General features: G+C 38.0%; 2 long non-coding RNA genes across 8 annotated transcripts in view; one reads left to right on the forward strand and one right to left on the reverse strand.

The window, feature by feature from the left end:
- Positions 1-27,723, forward strand: part of LOC140685427 (uncharacterized) — a 221,162-nt gene that overhangs the window by 191,703 nt on the left and 1,736 nt on the right. For 2 of the 3 annotated variants that reach the window (XR_012075420.1, XR_012075421.1), the window contains 3 exons: positions 4,406-4,534; positions 5,197-5,247; positions 17,665-17,761. This is a non-coding gene — a long non-coding RNA (uncharacterized lncRNA). Of the gene's footprint in view, positions 1-4,405; positions 4,535-5,196; positions 5,248-11,743; positions 11,797-17,012; positions 17,054-17,664; positions 17,762-27,723 lie in introns of all 3 variants that reach the window. The other variant, XR_012075424.1, reaches the window with a different exon arrangement.
- On the reverse strand, positions 195-27,619 carry LOC140698038 (uncharacterized). 5 transcript variants are annotated; one of them, XR_012075428.1, is made up of 5 exons: positions 27,471-27,619; positions 26,407-26,588; positions 23,881-24,004; positions 15,943-16,037; positions 14,834-15,309 (listed from the first exon to the last, which is right to left on the reverse strand). It is a non-coding gene; the product is annotated as an uncharacterized lncRNA (long non-coding RNA). The 5 variants fall into 5 exon arrangements; XR_012075430.1 differs by lacking the exons at positions 14,834-15,309; positions 23,881-24,004 and adding an exon at positions 195-274; XR_012075427.1 differs by lacking the exons at positions 14,834-15,309; positions 23,881-24,004 and adding an exon at positions 14,532-14,584.

Consider the following 27,723-nt stretch of genomic DNA (forward strand, 5'->3'; position numbering starts at 1 on the left):
CTTTGACTTTTCTTTGCAGAACAGCAGCATGTCTGCAGAAACTTAGTGAATAAAAATGCGTAGAATAGAGGAGTGGTTTAAAGAAAAGGCTGTGGAGTGAGACATCTATTAGTCAGCTCAGGGTGCCATAATAAAATGCCACAGGCTAGGTGGCTTAAACACAGAGACTCTAAGATCAAGATGCTTCAGGGTTGGTTTCTGGTGAGGCCTGTCCTCCTGGCTTGTTGATGGCCCCCTTCTCAGTTGTTCTCACATTGCATTTCCTTTCTGCCTGCTGAGAGAGAGACATCTCTTGGTGTCTTTTTCTTTTTTTTCTAATGTCACAAATTCTATCACATTAGGGCCCACTGTTATGACCTCACTTAACCTTAATTATCTCCCTAAAGGTCCTGTCTCCAAATTGAGTCACATTGGGGATTAAATCTTTAATATGGATTTGGGGACACATAATTTAGTCCCTAGCAACATGGACTCATAACATAGCTCCATTACTTCCTTCCTGTTTGAACTTGGACAAATTTTAGACATCCCTTAGCCTAAATTTAATAATCTATGGACAATTACTCAGGTCATAGGATCTTGACATGGATTAAAATAAATAGTGCATTTTAAGGACTCAGCACACTACCTGGCATAGAATAAGTGCACAGTAAATATTGGTTGTTATTATGGGTTCCTGTTAATAACCTAGTACTGATTAAATATGAAAAATGAAAAGGGATTGACTCCTTTTCTTTATGGCAGTAAGAAATGGGGAAGCTGGATTTATGGAGAGGGGATGGAGTGGACAGAAACAGCTACTAGGAGAAAAGAAAATCAGACTGAGTCTCTGAGACTTTGAGCAGGAGTGAGAAGGAGACAGTCCAAGAAGGAGCCTTGGTGCTTAGTGACCCAAAGATCTGTGATGTTTCCCAGTCTCTCTGCCTTTCCCAGTCCAGTAGACTCAAAGCTCAAGGAGAAAAATAGCCACATTTTATGCACCTTTGTATTCCTGACATCATTTGACTTGTACTTTACCTATAGTCAATGATCAATATGTGTTTATAGAATTTCTACGATATTTAATGATTTAATTATATATTATTTAATTATAATCAGCCTAGCTCTTTGCTTAACCAGTATTTCTGGTGTCCAGGCACCACAGATGATTGATTTAATCACCCAGATCATTCTGAAGGATCTAGGCTTGCTGAGGTTTTAGAGAAACACAGCTGTGTTCATCTAACTCAAGGATAATTATGACAGTCCTTCAGTTGCTTAAGAGAAATGTCAAGACGAGTCTGATATTTTATTGTGCATAGAAAACAAAAGTCATAAAATAAATATCCAATGTCTATTTGAAGTTATTGCCTCTTTGGCCTTGATTTAAATTTTTACCAGTTTATTGAAACTGGTGTGTTTTAGTGGGTTGTGTCTCTCATTTGTTCCTTTGCTCATCATTGTGATTCTGTGGTTTCTAGATTAAATTTTTTTTTCTCCAAGATACTCTACCAGGTTGTTCCCCTTTTTAGTTTTCCTCTTCTTTCTTTCTTTTCCAAAACTATAGAAATTAAAGATGGAAAAGACATATTGCTCATCAAATCCCTCTTCTTCCAGGGTTGGATAGTCCTCTTTAATAGAGCAATTTTTCTACTTAGCTGAAAATGATTCAGGTGAGGGGGTTTCCACCACTTCCCATGAATGTCTCTTCCACAGACTGACAGATCCCATTACGTGGTCATTTTCTCCCTTATTCTCTGCCTACATTTTTCTTTGCTCAATTTAATCCTGTTTCTTTTAGTTTACCCCTTTGGATAACTCAAAGAAATTCCTCTCCCCTTCTTGTTCTGTAATTCTCTCAAATATTTGCAGATGGTTATTATTTCTCCTTACTCATTATTTGGCTCAGCCATTTTAACTGGGTCTTTCATCTTTTCCTGTTATCTAGTGCCTCTAGCTTTTTCAATCTTTTAGTATTGTTCTCAAGACTTATCATTAAAAAAAAAATGTTCTGACTGCTTTGGAATATGAAGGTCCAGATCTCATCATGAGACTTCTCTCAGAAACTTCAAGGTGATAGCCACACACACCGCAGGACAGACATAATTCAGGGTTTCATGGACCTGTAGCTTCAGTTGTAATATCAAGCATTGGTGGTGCTTCTTGGTTCAAATGCTCCTGGTTCAAATCCTGTCTTTTTCATGAAACCTCACTCACAGCACTTGGCACCATTTAGGGAAAGAACCAATAGTGCACTGTCTGAGGGAAAAGGATACTTCTGTCACAGAACATTTAGAAACATCCTAAAAGAGGTGCTATTCTTCTGAAAGAGGGATACAATTTTTCCAAAAATAAAATTTTAATTAAAGAAGAGAATTTTTCTTTAAAAGTGTTTTCAAAGCTAATTTACTCACCCATTCTGCTCTCAGAGTTTCAGTTTCATTTGTGGCAGAGTTCCTTACTAGCTAGTGCTAAAAATATTTGAATATGATGTTTTAAGAAATAGATCCTTTCTTTAGAACTGCCATATAGCTGTTAGTTTATTAGCAACATAAATAAGGATGATGTGAAAAAAAATAAACAGCAAGTATCAAAGGGCCCAAGGTCTGGAGTATTACTGAACATCAGAAGTTCTCTGAGTCGCTGCCTCCTTGGTCTCGTGGGTGGTCACTGAATGAATCAAATGTCATTTCCTCATATCTAATCCATTTTTTTATCAGTGACTATTACCATGAAATATAATTACCATTTCTTTCTGTTTCCTTTATTCTTCTGAGATATTTGGGTTTTATTTGTTTATTTTCTGGGGGAGAGTTAATTAGGTTCATTTATTTAATTTTTTTAAAATGGAGGTGCTGGGGAGTGAAGCCAGGACCTAGTGCACGCTGAGGTTGCGCTGTACCACTTGAGCTATGCTGTCCCCTCTCTTCTTCCTTTATTCTTGTTGCTTCACAGTCCTACTATTCTGCTGTGCCGATTGAAGCTCCGAGGGTAAGTTGTTAGCATTTGCTTTGTTTTCTGATCTTAGAAATAATGAATACATAAGATACATGCTTGTTACCTTGGAATGTCCTCAGTATAGACCTGTTGGGATCATAAATAGAGCCAATTAATAGTGTAAAAATACGTGGGTTTTGGAGTCAGATGGACCGAGTGTAGACACTTAATCTCTGCCTTGCTGTGAAATCTAAAGCAAATACGTTCTCAGATTCTTTTTCAAATGTTCCTTTTCTCTTCCTCTGAATTGGGAAGTATGACTAGTGATTTACTAGTGGTTGCTTTCTTATCTTTAGTAGGTTATTTGCAATAGTTACATCTACAGAGCGTATCAAAATTAAGTAATGTTATGATCCCTAATCACTATTTATTTGGCCAGTCTTGCCCATCATCCTCATGGAAATCAGACTTTTAGGATGGTTTTACTTTCCAAATAAACCCTTCACCTGTCTTCCAGCTCCTGGGTTTCCTGAAGTAATATTGCTTCCTTGTTAATGTATTTTTCCTTCAAAGAATGTTTTATTGCATAAATTCTTGCTTATTACCTGCATTATGATTTTCAAATACATTAAAACCACTTACTCAGATTTCATTATGACTACTACCAAATTCATTGATCCCAATTATCTTCTAATAAACGTTTGTTCTATCAACAGAGTAAACACATCATTTTCTTGGTTATGGTGCTTTCTCAAGTAATTGCTTCAGCCAGAATACATAGAGAGAGGGCATGTAATTTTTTAATCCTCGTGAGATCCGATAATGAAGGATATCTTGGGAAAAGATAAGAATCTTTACAATTGATTTTTTGTCTTGTTAACAAATCTGTAACTCTCTCTCTGTCTTCTGGTGTAGTAGATAGGAAATCTGAAGCTTGATGTGTGGCTTCCCAGAAGTGCATGATCCAGAGGAAAGTAAGGTGGAATCCTCAGTGTCTTTTATGAGCTCTACACGGATAAATACCAGGAGTAGACTCCATAGGAGCCACCTTGGAGGCAGGCTACCGCAGTAGTTGACCTTTTTGTTTAATTGAGATTTTTAATTGATATGATTGTAGATTTACATGCAGTTGTAAAGGACTATAGAGAGAGATGTAGTGCGTACTTTGCCAAATTTTCCCCAATTTTGCATTTTGCAGAAATAGTATGTTACAACATTGGCATTGATATAATGCACCAGTTTTATTCAGCTTTCCTGGTTTTACTTCTACTAATTTGTGTGTGTATGTATGTGTTAGTTTGTATTAATTTCTATACAATTAAGTCACATGTGCAGGTTCATGTGTCCCTCAATCAAGGTACTGAGCAGTTTCAACATCACAAGAATCCCCTCCTCTTGTCTTTTTATAACCATACCTTCAACCCTCTTGTCTCAACTTCCCTCTCAATCCTGACTCCTGGTAATCACTAATCTATCCTTATTTCTACAGGCAAATGGTTCAACAAACTCTGGTATATACCTACCATAAAATACCACTCAGGGATAAGAAGGAATGGACAATTGATATAAACAACTTAGATGACTCTTCAAGGAATTAACGCTGACTGAAAAAACCACGGTACCCTTATATTTTCTCCCTCTCTGCTTTTTCTTTTTTCTTTTTTCTTTCAATTGATTATTTCTCTTCTGTTTGAAGAACTTCTTTTAGCTAATCAGTAGGTTTGCTAGTAACAAATTCTTTTACTTTTCTCTCAGTTGAGAATGCTTTTTATTTCCCCTTAATCCCTGAATAATAATTTCTAAAGCTATAGAATTCACAATGGATTTTTTTTTCTTTTAGCACTTGAAAAATATTGTGTCACAGCCAAATGGCCTCCTGATTTCCAATGAGAAATCCACTTTGAATTGAGATTCCACTATAGATAATGTGCAGTTTCTGTCCAGTTGCTTCCAAGATTTTTTAAAATTTGTGATTAGTTTTCAAAAGTTTTTGATATATCTTGGGGTGGAATTCATAGAGTTTATACTTCTAGGGGGTTTGCTCAACTTTTTGAAACTATAGATTTATGTCTTTCACCAAATTTGGAAAATAGTCAGGCATTATTTATTCAAATACACTTTCAGTCCCACTTTCTTCCTCTTCTTCTGGAACACCAGTGATATAAGTGTTGATTTTTCTTATTGTCTCCCAGGTCCCTCAGACTCTGTGCATTTCTTTTGGTCTGTTTTCTCTCTGCTTTTCAGATTAGGTAAACAACCAATCTATTGCTTTGTCCTCAGGTTCATCGGGTCTATCTTCTATCATCACCACTCTACTTTTGAGTCCATTCAGTGAGTATTTATTTTTGTTATGGCATTTTTCAGCCCTATAATTGCTACTTTATTTTTTATAACTTCTCTTTGCTAATATTTACTATTTTTAAAATTTTGTTTTAAGAAAATTTGTAGTTGATTTTTTGAGCCTTTTTATGAAAATTTTAAATGATTGTTGTCAGATAATTCCAACATTGGATCCTTTTTTTTTTTTTTTTTTTTTGGTTTCAATTGATTGTCTTTTCTTGTTTAAGTTGCAGTTTTCTTGGTTCTCAGTTTGGTGGGTGATTTTCTGTTCTTGACATTTTTTTGTCTACTATATTAGGGGACACAGGATTTTATTTAAATCTTTTATTTTTACAAGCGGTATCCTGTTCTGTTTATCACATGAGGTTTGGTGTTCTTTCTGTCTGTAACTCCAATGGTATTTTTTTATTTAGAGCCTTTGTGGTGTCATTTTGGTCTACTTTGTGATGCTAGAGCATGTGTTGCTCCTACTAGTGTTGCCTAAAGGTGGAGAAGGAATGTCCCTAAATAAATCTGCTGAATGTCTCTCAGTAGATGAGGGCTGATACCTCCTGGTTGTCCTGATATCTCTGGGAAGGGATAAGAGATTTTCAGGTGTCTGAGAGAATGAGCTTCCCAGACCAGGCTGAGTCTCTCTCTCTTTTTTTCTTTTTTTTAATTGAAATAGAGTTGATTTATAATGTGGTGTTAGTTTCAGATGTACAGCAAAGTGATTCAATTATACATATATATGTTCTTTTTCAGATTCTTTTTTATTATATATTATTATAAGATATTAAATATGGTTCCCTGTGCTATACAGTGGGTCCTTGTTTATCTATATATAGTAATGTGTATATGTTAATCCCAAACTCCTAATTAGGCTGAGTCTCTTTTGCCAGTTCCACTTCATGTCTACTGCAGAGGAGCAGAGAAAAACAGCTCTACCTCATCTAGTAGTGTACCTTTTTGATCTTCAGCTTAGGTTAATTTTTCTTTATTTATTCTTTCATTTATTCACTGAGTACTGACTATGGGTTTTGGCACCATTTTAAGTATTGGTAATGCTAAAGAAGCACAAGATTCCTGTCCTCATGGAGTTTACATTCTAGTATTTCTTTGATTATTACTTTTACCAAGTCTATTTCTATTTCTTCTTTATATCTCTTATGTTTTTACCTATGATTTTCCTTTCTCAGTATTTTGTGATGTATATTTTAAATTACACAACTTAATTTTTAGTGATAGCCAACTTATTTTAAATTTATCTAATTAATTTTTAAGTTGTTTTTTGGTCCAAAAACTCTTCATGTGTGTATGCTGTAATTCATGTCTTTCGTAAGATTTTGATTAGAGTTTCCTTCTGTTTCCGCCATTAGTTATGCTTCCACCATTCTGTTTATTTGATGCCACCTTCTTCCCACAAGCAATCAAGTCCCCATAAATGACTCTGTTTACCTGCTCTTATCAATAGGTGTGGGTGGGACAGTAAATGAAGGCATAAGGAGTTTTTCTGCAGGTAATTCGTGGTGATATGTTTGGGAAACTGAAGCTTCTCTTTTGAGTCATTTCAGAGGAAGCCTTTTTCTAATTTAGTTAAAGTGAGAATGGCTTGCAATTTCTCTCTGGGGCAGTGGTGTTAAGGAAATGGCTTGCTTTTCCCAGAGCTGCACATAGCAAGCCATATTTCCCCCTACTCCAAAAGATTTCTTAATGGCTGGCCAGACCTTCATTATGATTCCCACTCCAGGATACATGGAGAATTGGTGTTTTGTATTTGCAGAGAAGAAGCCCTTTTTCTAGGACCCTGGGCTCTCAGTTATATTCCATACATACACCTCATTCATTAGGATATAAGGCTTAAGATTCATCTGCATTCTTCTCAGCCAAGATCATTTTGGTGATTGTCCCCTCCAACAGGAATCGCCAGGGAGAGGTCCTCTAATTTAATTGTCTCTGCCAGTTGGAGGAAGGAGAGAGGAAAGAACTGGAGCATCTGTAGATGATAGCCGACTTTACAGTGGGATGGGCAGAGAGTTATGAGCAGGAAAAAATGAAGGTTACAATCAGGGTGAGGAATGAAGGAGTGTGGACAAAGCTTAGAGCAATTGTATTTAGAACCCAAGAAAAGGAGAGACTTAGGGAAAAACTTAAAAGCATGGGGGTTACTGAGACCAAAAGAGGTAGAAAAAGGGATATAAATCCTTATCTTGGTATATGATTAGAAACTCCTCCCACCCTGAAATTTTCTTGAGTGACAGTAATGTATACTTAATCTTTAAAAATTCATGTTAGAATGTTGGGTCACAGTTTCTCAGAATATAACACTTGGTCAGGATATGGCCACTCAGTGGCTAAGTTTATGTAAATTAGAAGAGAGGCCATAAATTAACAGGTAGAAGTCATAGATTTTGGAGGGAGGCATTACTTGTTTAAAAATCTGGCTTGAGCAATTACTTACTGGATAATAGGAGCATATTTAACCTCTCAAAGCCAATTTTCTTATCTATTAAATGAAGGTACTACTACTTACGTGATTTAGGTTAAATTCTGAAGTCCCAAATGTACTTTAAGAAGACCATCATAATATGGCCACTGCATACAACCTCCTCTCATTGCACACCAGCTCAAGGAAACCAGGACTCATTCCAGTTCCTTGAATATGATCTAATCTTTCATTTGGCTGTAATCTTCCTAAAGGTTGTTCTCAATATCTATAAATCACTCCTCTTTTCTCTCTTCTCCTGGATTCATCCTTCAGGTCTCAGCTTAAACATAATTTTCCTCTGTCTTCATGTTCCTTAGCCTGATTATCCTTCTGTTGTCTCATAATGCCCTGTTCTTTAACATTCAAAATGTTTTCTTATGATTATCTGCTTCTTTTCTGTTTGGGTTCTGTCTTCCTCATTGGTTAGGGACTAAGTCTTTTCATTATAGCCTCAGTATTTAGCAGAGTACCTGTCATATATTAAGCACTCAATAGGTGTTTGTTAAATGTATAAAGAAATGAGCAAATGATGCAGTGCCTAAGGTTAAGTAAGCACCCAACAAACGGTATCATTACTGGATCCTCTCAGCTTCATAATTGGCACGATTATATTAGCCATTAAGATGACTGTGGAAAAAGAGAATGCTAGATTTCTCTTAATCTCAATACATCCTCTTGTAGACTTTCAGTTCTACAAAGTAAAATAAAAAGCTCCGTATTTTTTTGTTTAACACAGATAATAACCCACATATCATGTAGGGAGACAGCAGCCCTTTTGCTAAAATTTATTCCATGTGTCATATCAACAGAAAATCACACACCAATATTTTCTAATAGATTTAAAAGAAAACCTAGCAGTTACTTCTAAACACCATGTAATCGACAATGTGGAGAGAAAAGCACTAGCTTGTCATATTTAAAATCCCAGGATTCAATCAGATTTGTTATTACCATATAATTTTTCCTTCACAATCCTTCCTGTCTACAGAGCCCACCCATAGGAAAGAAAAGATTCCTCTTTTGTAACAGTGTTCAAAATGACCATAGAAAATTCTGCTGTTTTCCACAAGCCAGAACTAAGGTAGCTAAGTCACATTTATCAAACTACTGGGTAAGTTGCCAGGAGTCAAAATACTTTCCAACTACTTAGCTCAAGGGGAAAGTTCAAGAGCCCACCAAATCCTCTCGAGATTTAGGAAAAATAACAGATGAGGACAATTCCTGTCAAAATTACTTTTGTTCCAGCCCGTCATTCTCACTGCCGAATTAAGAAAGAGATTGAGTAGCTCCTCAGAAATCTAGCGTGAAGAACATTATTTCTCTCAGGACCATTAATCTTTGAATAATTTTCTGGCCAAAAAGATGGATCTGGACATGCCAGACAAATTCTAAATTAGGTGATAAGGACTCAAGAAGTACGGATCAGATGTAACCAGGCTCTGAGGTCCAGATGATTCAAAGGTCCACTTCAGTGAGAGTACTTAATTCTCAGACTCACAAGTATCCTCGGTAATTACTGTTTGCCTTCTGTCTTCCCCACTGTCCTGTGAGTCCTGAAGTCATAGACTGTCTGTGTCTTCTTTGCCCTCCTTGCCTTGTAGTCTTGTCAGGTCTGTGCCCTGAGGTGAAACTCTGGTGTCCTCATTTTGTCCTTGGCAGGCTGACCGTGGGCCCAAGGCACTTGTGCTCATCTCACTCATGTGAAAAATATTTTTGTAGTCCACAGTGGTTACAAAAGAAAGCTTCAAGTCTTCCCATTAAATGAGAGAACTGACTATCCTTCCAAATGGAGGGCATGCAGCATCCTCTCCTTTAGTGGACACACAAAGCACATCTCTGTACTGTTTTCAGTCTCTCAGAGTGAAGGGATCAAGCCAGGGTTTCATTTATGAAATGACCCTCTTTGGACCATCTCTCTCTTTATTAGATTTTGAACTTAATAGAGGTGAATGTTATTTTAAAATAACATGTTCTTCTGAGAGTACCAAGTGCTGGAGGCTGTGTGGGATTAAAGTAGGAACCTTTCTGTACAAGTAGATTGCCTGTAGGCCATGCTAGTGAGCAGAACTCAGTTACAAAGTATAGCTTTAATGTGTGGCCCAGGAATTCCACATCTAGGTGTATGCCCCAGAAAAAGGCTCACACAGGTCTATAGAGGAATGGTGTTGTTTGTGGCATTGAGGTATTGCAGCCAAATTTGGCGTCTGCCACTAGAGGTTGTGATTTAGTGCATGTTATGGAGTATGTGTGGCAAATGAAGAAATACTTGAAGTACATATGAGTAGAGTTTTTAAAATTAATATTGTATATTGAGTGAAAGAAAATTGGAAATATAAGATATTCACCACACCATGCATACACACATGGACACACACACGCCAGTCAAAATAACTATTCTAAGAATGCAAGTGAAATTAACCAAGAATATATCTGGATGGGAGTCCATGGAAGGGCGTGAGTGATAGAAGTGGGAAATTACAATAAATGGTCATTTTAAAAATGAGGCATTCAAAAATCCAAAAATGACAAATGCTGGAGAGGCTGTGGAGAAAGGGGAACCCTCCTACACTGCTGGTGGGAATGCAGTTTGGTGCAGCCACTATGGAAAACAGTGTGGAGATTCCTCAAAAGACTAGGAATAGACTTACCATATGACCCAGGAATCCCACTCCTGGGCCCAGAAGGAAATCTACTTCAGGATGACACCTGCACCCCAATGTTCATAGCAGCACTACTCACAATAGCCAAAACATGGAAACAGCCTAAATGTCCATCAACAGGTGACTGGATAAAGAAGAGGTGGTATATTTATACAATGGAATACTACTCAGCCATAAAAACCGACAACATAATGCCATTTGCAGCAACATGGATGCTCCTGGAGAATGTCGTTCTAAGTGAAGTAAGCCAGAAAGAGAAAGAAAAATACCATATGAGATCGCTCATATGTGGAATCTAAAAAACAAAAACAAAAACAAACAAACAAACAAAAACAAAGCATAAATACAGGACAGAAATAGACTCATGGACAGAGAATACAGACTTGTGGTTACCAGGAGGGTAGAGGGTGGGAAGGGATAGACTGGGATTTCAAAATTGTAGAATAGATAAACAAGATTACACTGTATAGCACAGGGAAATATACACAAAATGTTATGATAAATCACAGAGAAAAAAATGTGACAATGAGTGTGTATATGTCCATGAATGAGTGAAAAATTGTGCTGAACACTGGAATTTGACACAACATTGTAAAATGATTATAAATCAATAAAAAAAAAAGGTAAAAAAAAAAGGTAAAAAAAAAAATGAGGAATGAGATGGGTCTTGCAGGGACCAGTGGGGACAATATACTATGAAAGAATAGAATGCACTCAACTTGAATTCCTCTCTCCACCTAGACAATACATACATAAATACACACACACACACACACACACACACACACACACACACACAACATATATATGTGCATACAGGCAGAAATTCTGATAATCTCTCAAGGCTCTCAGACACCTGAAGACAGTTGCAAGAGTCAGATACCTTTGTAGAAACTACAGGCATCTAATGGAGGTTTGGGGAGAAAGCAGCCCAGGGAAAGTTCACAAATAAAAGTTGCCTAAAAGCTGTTTTCTAATCTTGGCACAGTTGCTTTCTCTCTCTATTAATAAACTCCCTAGGTCTCAATTTTCTCATCTACAAAAATAAGCATATTAATAACTGTTGCATGGGTAGGTACTAATGAGATAACATATTTATAAAGAGCTTAACATAAGGTTTGGCACATGGTGAGCATTCAAATAATACAAATTTTATTTTTCTTCTCTTCCCATCCTTTTTTTTTCTTTTCCCCCTGCTTAAAATGAAAAGCTGACCTATTTACTCAAATTGGTTTAAAAATGTTCAACTTTCAGACCCTCCAATATTGCACATACTGTGCTTCATATATGTTATTTCATAAGTGAGGTATATAGTACCCTAAGGATCCTGCAATTTGGTGCAATTATTATCTTTTTCTAGACGGGAAGACTAAGACTCAGAAAGCCTACGATACTCAGCCAAAGTTTACTCAGGTATTATTTAGAGGATTTCAGCCATATTGTCTTAATCCTCATAGACCAAAAGAAAAGTTTGAGCGTGTAATTCTTTTGAGATAATTTTCACACTTCAGCTAATCTATGTATAACTAAAAGAGTCCCATTAATGGATACAGTGCATCATTGAGTTTTTTCCTTACTTTTGTGTGAGCCACAAATTGAAAAAGGCATGGGCGAGAAGAGACAAAAGAAAGGAAAGAAATGAACACACCTTTGCATAATTATGTAAAATGTTGACTTAATTGTGAGAAATTTATAAATCAGGTATAAAAATATTCCTACTCCTTTTTATAGGTTTAGACTGTACTATCTCTGAGAATAATTCATTTGGGGGAACCATGCTAACATGGCTCAACAGTTGCTCACTGGCCAATCAAAGGAGGGAACAGGTTCATCTGAAACCCATGTTGATGGACAGAACATAAAGAGAACTGTGCTTGAAGGATACGCCCTACCTAAGCTAGGTTGTGAAACCTTGAGTAACAAATCTCTCTTCCTTCAGATCCTTTTGTGGAACCTGACGTGTGACAGTCATTCCTATCTAGCAGAATTTCCCAGATGATACTTTAGAGTTTTAGTTCTCATTCCTAGCTGCACATTTAGCTGCACATTGGAATCACCCGGGAGCTTTAAAAAATGCTAATATTTGGGTTCCACCTGAATGAGATTCTCATTCAGTGGTCTGAATATCAGTATTTTAGGAGCTCCCCAGATGATTCCAATGTGCTGCCCAACCTGAGGACCACTGCCCTAAGCCTGCTGTGCTTGTACAGCCTTGTCTGACAGCACTGTGGGAAGAACGGGTCAGGACACTACTGCATCTTGTTCAGCATAACTCTTCACAGGTAAGAAGCAGCATCCTATCCATAGAGGGTGTCTAACAGTTCTGGCGAGTGACCTGCACCAGGGAAAGGGAAAATAGTCCTAGGCAGAGGGAGAAGCAGTTTTGAGAAGCATACAGACTGAGCAGCAGTATTCAAGTAGAGATCAGTCAGAAGCCATTTTCAAATAAACAATTCTAAAATTTCTGCTTTTTTCAGCATGTATCAGAAGGAAGCTGAAGTTATAGTGGCAAAATCAGAATTCAGTCTCAAAACCTGGGCTCATTCCACTGGACCACAGTCTTTTTCCATGACTCATACCCCAAATCTCAAATATATATGTTTCAAGCCCAGTGGCCAAGCAGATATACTCATTTTCTTGTACCTTCTGAGCTTTTTACTGCCTCTGAGCTCATTTCGTGCTCTCTCACTTAATGCCTCCCACCTCCATTCCATTTATTAAGGACTCAGTCAACTTCAACCTCCCTCTGAGGTTTTCCCCAAATACCCTAGTCCACATTGCTCACTTCTGTTTCCGATAATCATATTTTACTTCTAACTGGCAGCGGGTAGACAATTGTTACTTAAGTTGCATTAAGTTCTATTTCTACAATTAGATTTTAAGTTTCATGCAAATAGACATCGTGTTTTATTTCTCTTGTGGTTCTTATATTCCTTGGCAGAGTGCCAGGCATATAGTGGGTACTCTTGAAATACATGATCAAGTGATGGATTACAGATAGTAATAATCTCCCATCTTTTCAAGGAAGAAATATAAAAAACAAGACAGATTTCCTGGAGGGAATATGATAAAGAATTATCATGTTAAACTTGATGAATGAAGCTTTTTCATGAGAGTGACATCCTTTCAGTGCACCTGTGTTCAACAAATATGTGCAATGATATCATAGGCACAAGACACCCACCCCCAACTTAACATTTAGACACGACGTCATTGTTTCTTATGATTCAGTTAGATTATTTGACCATTCAGCTATCTACGACTGTTTGTTCCAGAGTTTTCCTTTTTTTTTGTTTAATCATCTCCTTCATCTTTCCCCTTGTTTGAAATCTGAGGGTTCGGTGTATTTTCTTCTTTACTGAAAATTCTAACTCTAAATGTCCCACTGCAAATCTGGAGTTTGAAAGAGAGCTTCTGGGGCAATGAGATAATGTTTCCCTCTTTTCCAAGAGCCAAGTTTCTTCCCCCATATTTTCCCAAATGCCACAGCCAGTTATGACCTGAATACCTCAATGAATTCCAAGGAAAAATGCCACTTTGCTTGGCTGACCTCATTGTTGGGATTGTCTTGTAAAAGTGCTACTTGAACATTTGTTTTTCTCCTTTTAAGAAAATTCTAGCATCAGATCATTTAAAATAATTTGTTACTACTCCAGTTCTTTTTAGCTGTAATTTCAGAGTTTTTTGTTTGTTTGTTTGTTTATATAATATTACCCTTGCTAGACATCACCAGTCCTTTTCTTTTTATTTAAGAGAACTGAGAAAAGTTATTTCATTAAGACAGTGAAGGGTGTTGTGGATTCAAGACTCACACCCATTCTGTGATAGATCAGTGAGGGTTGGCCATGGTTCACCTATGTGGAGATTGTGATTATGGGACATTGGTCATCAATTCTAGTGTGCATCCAAATAACGTGTGGACCTCTTTCAAAAATCATACCCTGGAGATGGACTTAAGAGAACCCTGCACACCATCAGGTAACAATTTTGCCTTTTTAAGAAAACAGATGCGTTCAGTAAACTGTGACCATTGTTCTTAACTCAGCCAGTTGTCTGTTCGCCTTTTACTGAAAACAGGTTACATGTTATAGTGAGGGAGAACATGTACTGTTTGCAGATTTCCCATTCAAACTCCACCTCTGTTTAGATATGAGTGCTCGTTGTTCTGGGGTGCTGTTAGATAATAAAGAAAAGCAAGGCCCTGAGAGGAAGGAAAGAGGTAAGAAGGTTATGGTACGATATTCTCATGAACCTTCAATTTCTGGCTATACATGGAAACATACTGACTTCTCCACCCAACAAGAACAGTTGTTCAATTGCCTATTGTTTTTTCTCCATCAGCAGTTTGATTGTCAGCTATGTGTACAACTCCTCTCTGGGAACATCCTGTTACTAGGAAAACCAGCTCTGCTTATAGTGAAGGACTGTATTCACTCAAGTCAGGAGGATGGAAAGTTTGGGTATCGTTTGTTTATTTTACCTTGTTTAATAGGAAAAAAGAAAGAGTAAAACCATTTGGTTTCTGCTCTGTAATGTCCTGAAACCTGTGTCTCAGTGGGATTAGATGATTCATTGTGAGACCTAGCCCAAAGAGGGTCTTACTTAGGTCCTACAACAGCAAGATGAGGTGCCAGGAGAGCTGAAGTTTTTAAAGCTCCATGGGTGATGACTTGAATCTGTCCCAAAGGCTTAAAACTTCTGCCTAGAATCACTTGAGGAGCTTGCAGAATGTGAGCTGTCTTGTAGTCTAGTTGAGAGCTGTCTGGAGATGGAGCACACAGAGAGGACTGCCATTCACCATACTGCACCCCTTCATTTCACAATCATTGTTGATGCCCTCCTGTGTGCAGGCATTCTGTTAAGTGCTGGGCATGAAGGAGTGCTGTCAGCATCCACAGCACCTGCCCTCCAGGCTGGTATCTTTCTCTTGGACGATATCAACAAAAAAGAGATACAGTTTTCTAGTTACTCCTTGGTTTAAGTCTGGGCACTGCTGCTTAGGAACAGGTCATTGATTCTCTGGGGCATTGGTTTCTTCATTGATAAAAAGCAAAGATAATAGGGCCTTCATAGCATCAATATAAATATTAAGTGTGATCACTACAGATATGTGTGAACAAATATAAGGTATTATTACTTTTGCCTTCCACTTAGATTCTGCTTTTTTTAACCTCCTTTTTATTTTGTTTATATTTTCCATTTTATCAGAGACATCTTAACAATTCCAACTCCATTCTTGACTCACCCTGCAGAGTACAGGAAAGGAGTTACTATTTGGACCTATTTTTTTAATCTTGCTAAAGTGGGTATCAGACTCTAGGAATGCTATAAAAATAATTTTAAAAATAAAAACAAGATTTTAGATAGTATGGTGTTTGCCATCACTGTGATTCTCTCATGAATCTATCTTTGTGATCCCAGAAATGTACTTTTAGCTATATTACTCATGTCTTTGGAAACTGCCTCCTGAGTGTGGGCTGTGTGTGGTTCAAGGTTAGCCAGTTTTGCCAGTTTCCCATCTTAGACAAATCACTTACCCCATTTGCATGGTCTCCTTACCTTTGTGCTGTAGAGCCTCCAGAAAGTTGGGGAGGACCTTATGATGATATTTTGATATGAATGTTCTTTGTTACAAATCCAAAAAGAATACGTATCTGCAATCAAGAACAACAATAGTGAAAGAGAAGATAAGGAGAGTCAATTTTGTCATGCTAACCTTCATCTAAGATCCCATTCACTTTATATCTCTTCTATAGTGATCAACACTTTCTAAATTGTATTAAAAGTATGTCTTGTATGAGCTTCCAATTGCTCCTATAATCAGTTACTATAAATTTAGTGACTTAAAACAACAGAGTTTTGGAGGTCAGAAATCTGATGTGGTTCTCACTTGGCTAAGATTAAGGTGTGGGCAGGACTATATTCCTTTCGGGAGACTTTAGGGGAGAATTCATTTCTCTACCTCTTCCAGCTTCTAGAGGTCACCCACGTTCCTTGGCTCATGGCTCCTTCCATCTTCAAAGCCAGCAACATTGTATGTCCCTGCTCATTTACATCTCCCTCTGATTATAGATGGGAAAGATTCTCTGACTTTAAGGAAACATGTGATTAGTCTGAACCCACTCAATAATCCAGCATAATCTTGCCTATCACAAGGTCTTTAATCTTTGTCACATCTGCAAAGTCCCTTTTCTCATGTAGGGTGACATATTCACGGGTTCCAGAGATTAGGGAGTGGACAACTTTGAGTGGCTATTAATATGCCTACCACATGTATGCATGTCTTTTTTCTTCTCCTAGATTGTAAACTTCTTGGGGCCCAAAATGTGTATTTGACCTGTTGTGCTCTCCACTGAATCAGTCCAAATGTACTGCATACAACAAAGGGTTCAGCCGGCTTTGGTGAATGATCCAGCAGAACTCAAAAAATTTCAGATTCATTGGATCACGTGGCAAACTCATGGGGTTTCAAAAAATTCCTAAAAGAATGACTATTTAGATATTTCTAAATCCACTGGAAAATTCATAAACTCTTAAATAATTTTGTTAAGTATAGGATTACAAAAATTATTTTTTATCTTCAGTGCTTATCCATGACTATAGTTATGTGACCATATTACATATTTCAGGATGCTCTTATGGTGTTAACTTTCCAACTGGATTCCTGTCTGTGAGTAGAACTTATTCCTGAGTGTTTTGTGGTGATAATAAGCACAAGTCAACAATTAGAAATCAGGTGCCACAGGAAAGACTCAGTATTGCCTATCAGATGTCAGCCATAAAAGGGTCAAGGGGAAATTAAACATTATAGGGCTTGCTTGAGTTCTTGCCCTGGGCAATTAACTTGCTGATAATTTGCAATGTTCACTTCTTGTAGAATTGAATGTGATGTGTTGCTTGACTCCCCAAAGGAGTAGCTTTTAAGAAATGTGTCTTACATGGTTTGCATCACACAGAGTTTTGTAAGTTGCGCAAGGCAGCTACAGACTCTGGAATCTATAGTTGGCAAGAAAAATAAATATTTCCGTATTGCATTTAGCAATTGCTACGTATTAAGGCAATTTTGTTTAAAAATTATTAAGGGCTTTGTAGCACAAATACTCTGCTAAATTACACAGAAAGGATTAGATTTAGGGGGTGGGGTGGACTGGGGGATATTGGATATGCCAGCACAGATGGTCTTGATCGACTCATGAACACTCCAGAGCCAAGAGGGAAATGTATGTTTTGTGTGGTTACATATGTTGTAAAAAAAATTGCCCTTTTTTTTTTTCCTGTAAGAACGTACAAGGAGGAATGAGAAAGGGAGAGAGCAAGATCATGTGGGGAAAGGTGAAGCCGATACAAGAGCTGCATATGTACCAGATGTCTGGCAAAGGTAGGAGCAGAGAGCGGGTGGGAAGACAAGGAAGCCAAATTCCTTCCCTAGCATGTCAGTGACCAATGAGAGGAGGGATCTTCTGTGCCAAGGATCAAGGGCACTGAGTTGTGCAGATAGTTGCCTTGGAATCTAGGTGTAACTCCCCAACTACATCACCTGGTTTGGCAAACATTGTCTTCCCCAGAAGAATAATTTTATACAGAGTTGCTTCTAATCTACCCAAATCCTTTCTTTTCCATAAGGACCTCAGATACCTGGGAAGGGCATGGACAGCCTCAGTTATTCTGAGCTCTCTTTATAGGCCTGACCTCACGTAATCCTAACAAGTATACTATGAGGTAGGTTTTACAGTGTTGCCCCATTTTATAGATGAGGAAACCTAGGCACAAAGAGGTTAAATAACTGGCCCAGGGTCATACAGCTAATTGCAAGCAGACAGGCTGGCTCCAGAATCTCACTTTTAACCCTTCCCTGCCTCCATCAACACTCTGTGGTTTTACCTTTTTAAATCAGTGAGCCCCTTGAGAATAATAATTGTAGATTTTCACCTTTGTACTCCTCATAGAACCTATCAAAACATCTATCCACAAAATAGATGTTTCATTTTATAGCAAATAAATTATTAAAGTTCCGATATCATTTGTCAGAAATGGAAAAAGCCTGACTCTTACATCCCCGTTAACAGGTATGTTATAGAAAGGACAGGAACCAATCTCAGCACCTCCATAACCACACTGACAGAAAGCTGGGGAGCTGGTCGGAATGCAGCAGTGTCTGTAATGATCTGCAGCTCTAGTGGTGCATGACAGTCCCAGTGATATTCTGCCATGTTCATCATTTAGTTTCCCCTCTGCCTTTGTTCTCAAACTATTCCTTGCTGCCTTCAGGCCTCTATCCTTTGGTCATGCCATCTACCTTCTTTTATTTTCTCCCAAATTCCTTTCCCTCTACTGACTCCAACTTTGTACATCTCTCGGTCAGATTCCAAGGGACAGATACGATGGGATCAGTCATTGCATCATTTTGTTGAGTTGACTTCTCCAGCTGGACTCCTTCCTGGACCTTACACAGGCTTCAGATGGCTGTCTTTGGATTGGGCACACATTCTTTGGCTGGAGAAGCTACAGCCAGAGTTGAGGGTGGAGTGGGGATTACAGGATATGAAACATAGCAATCTGTGGGTGGAGAACCACCCTGAAGGGAGCCATGGGCTTAGAAGGGACTCTAAGGCCTCTCAGAAGGGAATATTATTTATCTTATCTTATAGAGTCACACTGTAAATGGGCAAAGCTATAGCCTCAAGAGTTAAAATCTAAGAAAATGTGGTGTCCCCAGCATATATAACAAGACAGTGCGATAGACTAAGGACAACTTGGCAAACAGAGCTTGGAGTCCTAGACTTTAAAGTTACATTAAGCATGCTTTAGAAGTGTTGAGAGGAAACTTGGATGATTTATCCTTCTTCAAAATTCATTTTTGGAGTCAGTCAATCAAGCTTCAAAATGAAGTAAAAAATAAAAACCAATAGCCTACAACATACCATAAGTACAGTTATTCCAGTTGCCAAGGGACTACATGGCTTTTTAAAAATCACAATCCTAATGATAAACATGATATTCAGCCTTGGCACAATATAAATCAAACTCATTTAAAAAATTTAGAAAGTACGGAAATAGTTACAAAGAGCATTCTTTTTTGTCACAATCTTAAATTTGCAATTCCCTGTTCCCTTTCAGAATGCCATATGGAAAAGAAACAGCATTTTAAATGGGTTTATAAAGAACTGCGTTTGACATGAATACTAAAAAACTTCACAAAACCACTAAATATTTGGCTCACATAGAGTCTACTGGAGGTTTTAAAAAGTCTGAAGACAAATTGTTATGTTAAGAGAAAAAGTCTTCAGACCATAGCTGACCTATCAACTGACCAGTAACTTTCCCCACCGAGCATTTAAATCACCCAACCTTCAGAACTAGAGACTTCCCTAGTTCAGCAGCCTTCCCTCTGATGGTTTGGAATGGGTCAGCATATTGCTTTGGTTCCCCTGGCATGAGCGTGCACAATGTCTGGTCTGGCCAGCCATCCAAACCGCTTTCCCATACATCAAGGATCCAAAGTAATTTCACCAGACACTCTAAAGTGCAGTTGCAATTTGCCAATTTCTATCTCATGTATCTTCCTAGAAAACAGAGATCTACACGCAGTCCATAATAATTGTGCTCATGGACTGAGACATAGAGAGATCTTGGCTGATGTCTCAGAAACCCAGGAAGGAGTATACTACTAGCGACAATGCTAATGAAGTATCTTTCATATTGGACATCGGTGTGCCATTCAAAGGAAATAATAAAGAAAAAGAGGATTTGTATTTGTGATTATACTCTGAACCTTTTTGAAAAAGCTTCTAGATATAAGAACATAGTAAATTCAGAACCAGTAGATGATAAGGCATTACTGCAATAGGGGTAAAATGGACTTTCCTGAAGCCATATGTCCTTGTAGAATTTTCATATAAAACATCTTTGCATTTCAAATTCCAAGCCAGCAGTTTCAGTAAAATTGTGTATGTCAAGAGAAAATTTATCAATGGTAGGTTCATATTCTGATTTCCTTGGACTTTTGCAGTGGTGGGAATTCTGCTGTTCTCCTTAGAATGCTGGCCAAGGCTAAAATATACTTGTTATAGAATTTCAGACGGTAACCAGGCTAGTCTGGTTTATTCGTAACAAGTGTCATGAGAGCTGAAGACATGCCACTTTAACTGAATGGAGAAACATGGGGCATCTTTCTGAATATCAATGGAGAAATCTGTAAAAACTTAGCTGTTCTTCAATCTGAGGTCACATGTGTGCCTTAGACTTCACTCTACTTTTTATGAAAAGAACTGTTTGTCTTTTGGGCATAGAGAGAACAAGCTTTCCTACATCCCCTCAGAGCCTCTCTTTTTCAGAGCCCGGTCAATATTTGTTCATCACTCTTATCCTTAGACTTCATGTTGCCTTCCCCGAGTTGAGCTTTCTTGATATTCATGTGACCATGGATGAAAGTTCTGGCTTGGTGGCTGACCAGAGACCATGAAGGTCGAGGCCACTGTCAGATCTTGCCTCTGTTCAGCTACTTAAGCACCAGCCTTGCTCCACATGGATTGCTGTCCTCTCAGTCTATGAGGATTATAAGCACCACAGTTTATTGACCTGCTATATATCTGACATTTCTAGCACTGTCATGTTTCAGAGCCTCACTGCATTTCATCTGGTTAAGAATGTTCTTGGTATAAGAAGACTCTAAGCTGAAGCTAGCACCTAGTAAGTGACAGCGCTCCACCAATGTTTGTGGAGGATTACATGAAGTGTATGTGATAGCTATTAATTTTGTAAGCTCAGAAGGAAATGGAACTTACTTCTTAGTGAGTGACATTCTTGTCATTTAGGGCCTTGGATAATCATGCACAGCTGGAATCTGGCAAAAGACAGTGGGGAGGGCAGCTGAGCAGTGGGATGGGGATGGTGGGAAGGATGGGAATGGATGGAAGGTTTCCAGAAATAAATTTTACCCTGGTTCATGGCTAATTCTGTTCTCCCAATCAACGTCTCCTCTTGGACTGAGCAAAGAGCCCAAAGTGGAGGGAAATAGTGGAAGCAGATCAATGAATTCTCCATTCTGCATTCTTTCCGACTGTTGGACAAAGTGTTCTGGAGATATGAATACATGTACGTGTATGCAAGTCTCTAATACCTGCCAAGGTAGAGGAGAATAATTCACCTTATTCTATATTTCAGAGCTCAAGTACTCCTCAAGGCCTCTTTTCAGCTCTCTTAGCTCATAATTTTTTAGTTCTTCATTTTGTCAGTTCTCCTTTTATTTTGTTCATTTGTATTCTATATAGCATCCTGATGATCAGTATTGTTATTTCTGTCTGGCAAAGGAAAGCTGGACTTGGGAAAACCCTATCACTTGGGCAATTTATCCCAATAAACAGGGATAGGACCAGGGAGCAAGCTGGGAATTCTCCTGAACACATCCTGTTGTATAAGCGACTAAATCCCAGAATAGCCGCCTTTTCCCAGCCCCTACTTTTTGTTTGATTTGCCTTCATTCAAGATTTTTCTGTTTTGTGGCCCCACTGGCCTGTGGTTATTCTGAAGTGGAAAATCTTAAGCCTTGTTCTTTTTGAGGTTGGCAAGGTGTCTCTGGGGAGTATTTTAAGAGATTAAAATGTGTCCTGTCACGTAATTGTTGCTGAAGGAAAGACACAGGGCTCAAAGCCAGGAATTCCTTTCCACACGTAAGCCCCGTGATCTGGATGAAAGTGAAGCCTCTTGGTGCCATAGCTTCTCCATCTGTATTCTCTGCCTTTCCCAACCTCACAGGGATATTATGGAGCAAAATGAAATGAAATTATCTTGACCTACTTGGATATGACAAGCTTTTAGTTCTTTTCCAATTCTGAAATCCTATAGCTCTTTACAGTGGGTGGAGAAATTGAAAAAGAGAGCCAAGAAGGGATGTTTAGATGATCTATGGTTTTTATTTCTCCTAGAAAACAAGTGATGACAGTTCTCCAGCTCCTATCGCATCCTTGTTGACACTCATTCAAGTGAAGGAATTTTGTCCCTGGAGATATTAAAGGGGATAAAAATCATTGGTCTTTTCAGCCCAGCTACCAGTGCTGTAGTTGCCATGAATGGTGTATACTTTGGTTGAGGATTTGAAGCAGTATCTCTGGCAATTCTATACTTTCTACAGGGAAAATATAGTTGCCTCTGTTTCTCAGTTAGTTTACTCCTTTCTTTTCTTCCCTCCTTCTTACATTTCCTCTCTCTCAGTGAACTTACTTTCTTCTCACACAAAGAGCTTTTTTCCACTTGAGTTCAGCTCACCTATTAGCTCTATGTCTACAGATCATTGACCTCTTAGTTAAAATTATTACCAGTTGGGAACTGATAACTTAATCAAGTCTTTGGTTACTCTTCCCTCTTGGGTTATGGGTCCATTCTGGTTGAAATCAGCTGTAAGAGGAAGAAGGCATGGGCAGAGAGATAGTCGTGGACTTCCACTCAGGGGCCATCAATAGTGCAGACCATAATAGGCAGATCAACTTTGGTTTTCAACCTATAATAAAAGAGCTCCTCCACAAAGCTTAATACCTAGCTTTAGTTATAGGTGATAAATATTGTGCTTTGAACACATGCTGTATTTAGGGTCAGGAAGTCTTTGTTCATGATCCTGGCTCTGCCTCTCACAAACTATGTGAATTTCTTATTTATTAAGTTTTACCATCTGTAAAATGGAGAGAGGATAATATTAATATCTTCTAGCAACTTCACAGAATTGTTGTAAAGAAAATATGCCAAAAGTCTTTACAAGTTTGTGAATGTAGACAATATTAGACATCTTTATGTATTTCTCCAGTTTTATTGAGATGTAGTTAACATATAACAATGATTAGTTTTAAGTGTACAACAGAATGATTTGAAGTATGTATATTTGCAAAATGATTGCCGTAATAAATTTTATTAACATTCATCTCTTCACATAGTTATATTTTTTTCTTGTGATGAGAACTTTTAAGACCTACTTTCTTAGCAACTTTCAAAAATAGGTTATTGTTAACTATAGTCACCATGCTGTACTGTATAATCTCAGAACTTATTTATCTTATAGTTGGAAGTTGGTACCTTTTGACCACCTTCACTCATCTATATTTTTTAAGTTTCTGTAATTTCTAAATTTGTCCTATCTTCTACAAATCATACTCTGTGTAAAATAGAAATCATGCTCTGTGCTCTGATCCCTTATTTGATTATATAGTTGTTCAACTTATTCCTCCCATACCCCCAGACCAAGGAGGCTTTCTCTAACAGCACATCTGAGAATATTTGCATTGTAGTTTCTTCTTCCATTTTATTGTTCTTTGCAGCACTTATGCTGTATGCCATTATATCATATATTTATGTGTTTGCTGTTAATTTTTCTGTTCCTGTTTTTGAAATTTGAGCTTGTGGATATTTTCTTTTCAGTTTATTGACATGTGTAAGATAAAAGAATGTGAAGGAAAATCAAAGCTGTGTTGTCATATGCAGGCTGCTCTGGAAGTGAAACCAAGCAAATACCTGTCCTATTGTAAGAACTTGCTGCTGTCTGAGCTTGTTTTGTTGTTTTGGTTTTTTGTTGTTGTTGTTGTTTTTGATATCTGGGACCAGATGTCTGAGAAGGCTGATGCTTGGGAAGTTATTCCTAAGTGAAAAACAAACAGAAAAAATGGAAACTCCATGAGGTGAGACGTGTCTAAGGAACACCTGAATGTCAGACTCGTCCATGATAGTTTTCTTCTGAATCAGAATAAATGCTTATCATACTCTATGAGGTTCATTGACTTGTCTCAATACTAAATAAGGGGAAATACTAAAATATGTTCCAAAAAAAACCTTCATTGAATATAGAATAGCCTTTCCTATGCTTCTGTCCTCAACTTCCTTCTATAATTCTATTTCCTCTGCCTGCTGAGAGCTGGATTCCTGAAAGATATAGATTTCAGCAAGCTGCTGCATGGAGCCGTTGGTCTCTGCTCTGGATGGAGAATTTCCTCCAGAGCACATCTACTGTTTTGATCTTATCCCTGCTGCTTAGCTCCCAAGTGGAATGACTGTCACTTTGCATGTTTAATACTATGCTTAATGATTTATCTGGCTGCCATTCCTTACACATTACACAACAGGTCATGAAAGTTAGAGAGTTCCAAAGTTTGCAGGGCATGAAGCAAGGGTTCTGTGCATGACAGTGGCAGGGTCTGAAAGCTGACTGATCACTGAGAAAAGCAGAAGAGGCTGGCAAGAGTCCAAAAGGATGTGGAGATTTGCTTCTTGGTTGGATTACAGATATCTTCAGTATTATTAAACTCAAAAATGTTCCAGGAGACCAAGGCTTCTGCATATCTCCTCCCCAGGTGTAGGGCAAGAATACTCATGTGAGTGGATCAGGAGGGTTAGTTTTCCAAAGGGATTCCTTCATGCCAAAGGACAATCCTAGTTTCCTCAAGGCTAGTCTCCTTGACAGTTACCATATAATATATTGTCTTATATAGTTATTTATTTTAGTATAAACAGTTCCCCCAAAGATCCTGCTTGCAAGTTGGTCCTACTGATTAGAAAAAGAATATTACAACAGCAGGATTACTCTTTGCAATATTCAGCTGGGAGCAAACATACTACTTGACTAGGACTCTTTTCTTGTTATTAGGCCACATTGCTGGTATGGAGAGGATTCTGAGGGTGTTATTTATAATACTTAACAATCATGGTAGCAGAGGCACATCAGTCAAAATGATGGTCTGTCCAAATAGAGTGGATAGCCCTTCACCCGTAGGAAAAACCCAGTGGGTTAGAACAAGACTGGGAAAATGGAATGCTCACCACTAGCAGCCCAGTCTCTTACCCTAGGCTTCTAGACTTCATCTTAGCATAATCATCCTACACTAGAGGCCTCTGATCAGTCATTGCAGATTTATCATGTTAAAAAATATTTGATTGCCTTGATCCATAAAATTACTCAACATTAAAAATTCAACTAACACAGATAACTGAGTGCTTTCACCTCCAATTCTCAACCTATTTCCCAGATATTTTAAAGACTATTTCTCAGAAAGATATACCTCTTGGATTTCTCTCATATTAACTTCCCTTTGGCCTCAGCCTCGGACATGATCTCAATTGGCTCTTCCCCTAGGCTTTTGAACAGCCCTCACCCCCCGACGCTGAGACTGAGATGTACTTGGAATTTTCCTTTTACAAACACTTTAGCTCTAACAGACTTGTTCCTTTACCATTTATTATTCTTCTCTCTTCAGTCCTGAACTTGTCTACTCCAGATCACAGTTTGGTCACAGTGTCCTGTTTATAATTATTATTTTAAAACTCCTGAAGCCATTTATTGATTTACTAATTTATTTGCTTATTTGCTTCTTTATTGTCAATGGGCATATCAGAACTGAATTATACTGTTAGATTAAGAGGTATTTATTTGACATATTTTCCTTTGTTATTTCTGTGAAAAGTCCTCTTCAGAGAGGATGTCAGAATGTGCCAAAATTAAATAATAAAAAGAAAAAACAATAGAGCAAAAGAAAGATGGAATCCTATCAATAGTATAATACGTAAATCTTGTTTAGCTATAGTGAGTTTCTAAAATTTACTCTTGCTTCCTAAATGGCTTAAAATTTCTGCTCAAGAGAAAATAACAGACAAGAACAACACACTGCCCCCTCTTCCTTTCAGTTTGTATCTGTCTTCCTCTCTGCTGCCCTTAACCAGGGCCTCATCTCTCTTGTGTTTTATTTGTATATATTTCTTATCATTCAGGGTGACTAATTTCTACCAAACCTCTCCGATGAACCTGGAAATATTTTTGGGTCAGAAGGAAGTGGGTATAGTCAAGTGGGCATAGACTTGCCCCAGGCCCTCCTCCCCAGAACACCAAGGTGGAAGATGGCTGCAGCCCACTCCCAGCCATCCACTGACCTCCAAGGGCCTATTGTATACTTCTTTCCCTTGAAAACTGCCCTGACGCTGATTGTATCTACACGAAAACATCTTTGGGTGGGGGAAGGAGAGCACCAACCCTTCCCAGCCCTCATTGTTTACCTTGTTCCTGGACAACTTCGGTGGCATTGCAGTGGAAATAGATGTTTCCTCTTTCTCAAATATTTAGTGTCGCTACATGATCTAGGTCTTTGTATGTTATTTCACTCCCCAGGGCATCTTCCTTGGACATCTCTGAGCAGTCAGCATATAGCATTATAATACAGCATTACAATTGAGATCTCCTACTGGACACAAGATCTTTGAGATCAGTTTATTTTATTTTACTTCATTTTATTTTATTATTATCTTTAAAATCTATTTTCCTAGCACCTGATCAAAAGCTTAGCCCATCATAAGATCTTGTAAATATTTTGTTGAATGTATGAACAAATTAATTACAATGCATTTGAGTATAAGCACTTTCTTCCTGTTCAGAAAAGCTCTTCATAATGGCTCCTCTTTGTACCTTGATTATGGTTTTTTTTTTTCCTTCTCTGGAAGACGGGGAGCAGGGGTAGGGCAGGGACTAGACACTTGTCTATCCGTCATGTGGGACTAATTAGGATCCAAAAAGTAATGAAAAGGAAGTTCATGGGGACAGATAATACAATCTGAACTTGTAGTGTTCATTGATCAAACCTTGGGATTCTCCCTTATAGGACAGGGCCAAAAGGACTTAGGAGAAAGAGTAAATTATTATTTTTCATTCCCTTTTGCTACAAATGTAGCTAAGTAACATATAAATCAATGAGAGTCAGGTGAAGACCTTTTCTCTAAGCAATTTAAACCTCTATTTTTTGCAGTGTTACCAGCAGTTGTGGAAATTCAAGTTTTCAGTCATAAAGATTAGAAAGAGAATGAGATTGAGAGTCAGGTGAACTGGAATTAATACCATTTTTGGCATGAAAAAGTGACTGGATAAAATATTTCATGTCTTTAAGCCACAGTTTCCTTATCAAAAGTGAAGATGACAACTGTTTCTCTACTTTGTAAAGATACTGTGGAAACAGCGTATGTTAAAATGACCTTTGGAAAAAGTAATATATGTTAAAATGACTTTTGGAAAAAAAGACTTTGCAAAACATTATAGAAATGAAAAATATGGTATGGCCTGAGACTATTACCTTCTATTCCAAGTCTAACTGGACACTCCTCTTTCAGCTGCATATGGAGGTGTGAACTTCCTGACTTTTCATTAGGAGAAAAGGGAGTACAAAATTTCCCTGTGAAGAAAAATGAAACTAATGGCTGAGTGGTTTAAGAACACATGGTTATCATGTCTAATTTCCTACTGCATTCCAGCAGTGCTGCACTGACAGTTATCTCTGACAGTTTTAGAATATTGAGTAAATTCATCCTCATGACACCTTCAGGGAG

Source organism: Vicugna pacos, chromosome 1 (genome assembly GCF_048564905.1).
Source record: "Vicugna pacos chromosome 1, VicPac4, whole genome shotgun sequence".
Classification (NCBI taxonomy): domain Eukaryota; kingdom Metazoa; phylum Chordata; class Mammalia; order Artiodactyla; family Camelidae; genus Vicugna; species Vicugna pacos.